Source organism: Salmo salar, chromosome ssa15 (genome assembly GCF_905237065.1).
Source record: "Salmo salar chromosome ssa15, Ssal_v3.1, whole genome shotgun sequence".
Lineage (NCBI taxonomy): Eukaryota > Metazoa > Chordata > Actinopteri > Salmoniformes > Salmonidae > Salmo > Salmo salar.
In genome coordinates this window covers 23,989,847-23,995,356 of record NC_059456.1, presented here as the reverse complement: position 1 = coordinate 23,995,356, position 5,510 = coordinate 23,989,847, and the positions used below count along the sequence as shown (strand labels likewise).

Sequence of the window (5,510 nt, the reverse complement as noted above, 5' to 3'; positions counted from 1 at the left end):
CCCTACACCCAAAGAAGGGCACTGCGTTCATCCACCTCTGGCCTGCTGGCCCCCCTACCTCTGCGGAAGCACAGTTCCCGCTCAGCCTAGTCAAAACCGTTCGCTGCTCTGGCACCCCAATGGTGGAACAAGCTCCCTCACGACGCCAGGACAGCGGAGTCAATCACCACCTTCTGGAGACACCTGAAACCCCACCTCTTTAAGGAATACCTGGGAAAGGATTAAGTAATCCTTCTAATCCTTGTTTGGTTCACAATAAAAAATATTTTGCATCTTCAAAGTGGTAGGCATGTTGTGTAAATCAAATGATACAAACCCCCCAAAAATATATTTGATTTCCAGATTGTAATGCAACAAAATAGGAAAAAGATGGGGATGAGAGCAGATGGGTCTGGGCTGGGGGGATGTTGTGGATGGAGATGGAGATGGGGATGAGAGCAGATGGGTCTGGGCTGAGGTGATGTTGTGGATGGAGATGTGAATGTGAGCAGGTGGGTCTGGGCTGGGGTGATGTTGTGGATGTAGATGGAGATGTGAGCAGATAGGTCTGGGCTGGGTTAATGTATTGTAAGTGCTATGTGATTAGCAGTTGGTCAGCAGGAGGAAGAGGGGGATGATGTTTTGGTATATCTAGGATGCCATGTTTTTGCTAGCTGCCTCTTGCAGGTGGTCTCTCTCCTCCCTCTCTCAGCTCAGGTTTCTGGTGTTGAGTGGTGGACCAGCTCCTACCAATCACCAAGTCTGTGTGTGTGTGTGTGTGTGTGTGTGTGTGTGTGTGTGTGTGTGTGTGTGTGTGTGTGTGTGTGTGTGTGTGTGTGTGTGTGTGTGTAAGTTTTTGTATCAATCTGTATTGATACAATACATTAAGAGTCAGACATGTAGAGCTCTGTGTCTTCTACTGAAATCAAATCAAATTTTATTGGTCACATACACATGTTAATGCGAGTGTAGCGAAATGCTTGTGCTTCTAGTTCCGACCGTGCAGTAATATCTAACAAGTAATCTAACAATTTCACAACTACCTTATACACACAAGTGTATAGGAATGATTAAGAATATGTACATATAAATATATGGATGAGCGATGGCCAAACCGCATAGGCAAGATACAGTAGATGGTATAGAGTACAGTATATACATATGAGATGAGTATGTAGGGTTTGTAAACATTATATAAAGTGCCATTGTTTAAGTGACTAGTGATACATTTATTACATCCAAATGTTAATTATAAAAGTGGCTAGAGATTGAATCGGTATGTTGGCAGAAGCCACTCAATGTTAGTGATGGCTGTTTAACAGTCTGATGGCCTTGAGATAAAAGCTATTTTTCAGGCTCTCGGTCCCTAGCTTTGATGCACCTGTACTGACCTCGCCTTCTGGATGATAGCGGGGTGAACAGGCAGTGGCTCGGGTGGTTGATCTCCTTGATGATCTTTTTGGCCTTCCTGTGACATCGGGTGGTGTAGGTGTCCTGGAGGGCAGGTAGTTTGCCCCCGGTGATGCGTTGTGCAGACCGCACCACCCTCTGGAGAGCCTTACGGTTGTGGGAGGAGCAGTTGCCGTACCAGGCGGTGATACAGCCTGACAGGATGCTCTCGGTTGTGCATCTGTAAAGGTTTGTGAGTGTTTTTGGTGACAAGCCAAACTTCTTCAGCCTCCTGAGGTTGAAGAGGCGCTGTTGCACCTTCTTCACCACGCTGTCTGTGTGGGTGGACCAATTCAGTTTGTCCGTGATGTGTACGCCGAGGAACTTAAAACTTTCCACCTTCTCCACTACTGTCCCATCGATGTGGATGGGGGGTGCTCCCTCTGCTGTTTCCTGAAGTCCACGATCATCTCCTTTGTGTTGTTGACGTTGAGTGTGAGGTTATTTTCCTGACACCACACTCCGAGGGCCCTCACCTCCTCCCTGTAGGCCGTCTCGTTGTTGTTGGTAATGAAGCCTACCACTGTAGTGTCGTCTGCAAACTTGATGATTGAGTTGGAGGCGTGCATGGCCATGCAGTCATGGGTGAACAGGGAGTACAGGAGAGGGCTGAGAACACACCCTTGTGGGGCCCCAGTGTTGAGGATCAGTGGGGTGGAGATGTTGTTTCCTACCCTCACCACCTGGGGGCGGCCCGTTAGAAAACATAGGACCCAGTTGCACAGGGCGGGGGTCGAGACCCGGGGTCTCGAACTTAGTGACGAGTTTGGAGGGTACTATGGTGTTAAATGCTGAGCTGTAATCGATGAACAGCATTCTTACATAGGTATTCCTCTTGTCCAGATGGGTTAGGGCAGTGTGCAGTGTGGTTGCGATTGCGTTGTCTGTGGACCTATTGGGGCGGTATGCAAATTGGAGTGTGTCTATGGTGTCAGGTAGGGTCGAGGTGATATGATCCTTGACTAGTCTCTCAAAGCACTTCATGATGACGGAAGTGAGTGTTACGAGGCGATAGTCATTTAGCTCGATTACCTTAGCTTTCTTGGAAACAGGAACAATGGTGTCCCTCTTGAAGCATGTGGGAACAGCAGACTGGGATAGGGATTGATTGAATATGTCTGTAAACACAACAGCCAGCTGGTCTGCACATGCTCTGAGGACGCGGCTAGGGATGCCGTCTGGGCCTTGCGAGGTTTAACACGTTTAAATGTTTTACTCACGTTAGCTGCGGTGAAGGAGAGCCTGCAGGTTTTGGTAGCGGGCCGTGTCAGTGGCACTGTATTGTCCTCAAAGCGAGCAAAGAAGTTGTTTAGTTCGTCTGGGAGCAAGACATCGGTGTCCGCAACAGGGATGGTTTTCTTTTTGAAGTCCGTGACTGACTGTAGAACCTGCCACATACGTCTTTTGTCTGAGCCATTGAATTGCGACTCTACTTTGTCTCTGTACTGACACTTAGCTTCTTTGATTGCCTTGCGGAGGGAATAGCTACACTGTTTGTATTCGGTCATGTTTCCGTTCACCTTGCCATGATTAAAAGCAGTGGTTCGCGCTTTCAGTTTTGCACGAATGCTGCCATCAATCCACGGTTTCTGGTTGGGGAAGGATTTAATAGTCACCGTGGCTACCACATCACCGATGCACTTGTTAATAAACTCGCTCACCGAATCAGCGTATACATCAATGTTATTGTCCGACGCTATCCGGAACATATCCCAGTCCACGTGATCGAAGCAATCTTGAAGTGTCGAATCAGATTGGTCGGACCAGCGTTGAACAGACCTGAGCACGGGCGTTTCCTGTTTTAGTTTCTGTCTATAGGCTGGGAGCAACAAAATGGAGTTGTGGTCAGATTTGCCGAAAGGAGGGCGAGGGAGGGCTTTGTATGCGTCATGGAAATTAGAGTAGCAATGATCCAGAGTGTTGCCAGCACGGGTCGCGCATTCGATATACTAATAAAATTTAGGGAGCCTTGTTTTCAGATTAGCCTTGTTAAAATCCCCAGCTACAATAAAAGCAGCCTCAGGATATGTGGTTTCCAGTTTACATAGAGTCCAATGAAGTTCTTTCAGGGCCATCAAGGTGTCTGCTTGGGGGGGATATACATGGCTGTGATTATAATCGAAGAGAATTCTCTTGGTAGATAATGCGGTCAGCATTTGATCGTAAGAAATTCTAGGTCAGGTGAACAAAAGGACTTGAGTTCATGTATGTTGTTATGATCACACCCCGACTCGTTAATCATAAGGCATACACCCCTGCCCTTCTTCTTACCAGAGAGATGTTTGTTTCTGTTGGCGTGATGCGTGAAGAAACCGGGTGGCTGTACCGACTTCTGATAACGTATCCCGAGTGAGCCATGTGTGGTCTTTCCTACTGAAGAGCTCTGTGTATTTGTATTTATTATGGATACCCATAATGGATCCCCTTGTCCTGGGGTCCGGCAAAATCAAGGCAGTTATAAAAAAGCAAAAAAAGAAACGTCCTCTCACTGTCAACTGCGTTTATTTTCAGCAAACTTAACATGTAAATATTTGAATTAACATATCAAGATTCAACAACTGAGACATAAACTGAACAAGTTCCACAGACATGTGACTAACAGAAATGGAATAATGCGTTCCTGAACAAAGGGGGGTAACAGTCAGTATCTGGTGTTGGCCACCAGCTGCATTAAGTACTGCAGTGCATCTCCTCCTCGTGGACTGCACCAGATTTGCCAGTTCTTGCTGTGACTGACTTTCCTGTCTTGCAGGAAATCACACACAGAACAAGCAGTATGGCTGGTGGCATTGTCATGCTGGAGGGTCATGTCAGGATGAGCCTGCAGGAAGGGTACCACATGAGGGAAGAAGATGTCTTCCCTGTAACGCACAGCGTTGAGATTGCCTGCAATGACAACAAGCTCAGTCCGATGATGCTGTGACACACCGGCCCAGACCATGACGGACCCTCCACCTTCAAATCGATCCCGCTCCAGAGTACAGGCCTCGGTGTAATGCTCATTCCTTTGAAGATAAACGCAAATCTGACCATCACCCCTGGTGAGACAAAACCGCGACTCATCAGTGAAGGGCACTTTTTGCCAGTCATGTCTGGTCCAGCGACGGTGGGTTTGTGCCCATAGCCAACGTTGTTGCCGATGATGTCTGGTGAGGACCTGCCTTACAACAGGACTACAAGCCCTCAGTTGAGCGTCTCTCAGCCTATTGCGGAAAGTCTGAGCACCCACCTCTCTACCTACCTACCTACCTACTGACCTACCTACCCACCCACCTCTCTACCTACCAGATACATCTGAAAAAATATACTATAGGAAGAAATCAAACGCACTAGCTATTCACTGTATTGCTCTAAATCCCATTCACTGTTTTGCTCCTACCTAGCTACCTAGCTATCTACCTATATACCTACCTAACTACCTAGCTACCTACCTACCTAGCTACCTACCTATATACCTACCTAGCTACCTACCTATATACCTACCTAACTACCTAGCTACCTACCTATATACCTACCTAGCTATATAGCTACCTAGCTACCTAGCTATATACCTACCTAGCTACCTAGCTACCTACCTTCCCTATCTACCTCCCTACCTAACTACCCACCTCTCCACCTACCTACCTAACTACCCACCTCTCTCTCGCTCTACCTACCCACCTCTCTACCCACCTACCTACCTACCTACCACCTACCCACCTCTCTACCTACCAAACTACCTACAGGTTATGGAACATTTGCTCTTTTAGTATTTCTCCAGTAGGTTTCCTCAAGGAGAAAGCCTCCACTTCTATGTCAAAGATAATAAAATAAAAACCCTATAGTAAATAATACAGTATTGTCCACAAAAACACTAGAGTAAATACTATAGTGTTTATATTATACTATAATATTTTTTTAATGTGGGTTGTCATACTTTGGTTTTTAAATACGGAGAAATGTCACTGGGGTTCACAGTTAATCGTGTTGCCTCCATTTAAATAGTGTTTGGGATTAATCTATTTAAGTATGCATATGGAGGGAGAGAGTGTGGGCCTTCCAACCAGAGACATACAGTGAGCTCCAAAAGTATTGGGACAGTG

At 46.6% G+C, this 5,510-nt stretch overlaps 1 non-coding gene across 1 annotated transcript; it reads left to right on the top strand.

Moving 5' to 3' along the window:
• Positions 1-5,159: 5,159 nt before the first annotated feature.
• On the top strand, positions 5,160-5,214 carry LOC123727471 (U7 small nuclear RNA). Its single transcript, XR_006759467.1, has one exon. It is a non-coding gene; the product is annotated as a U7 small nuclear RNA (small nuclear RNA).
• Positions 5,215-5,510: the final 296 nt, after the last annotated feature.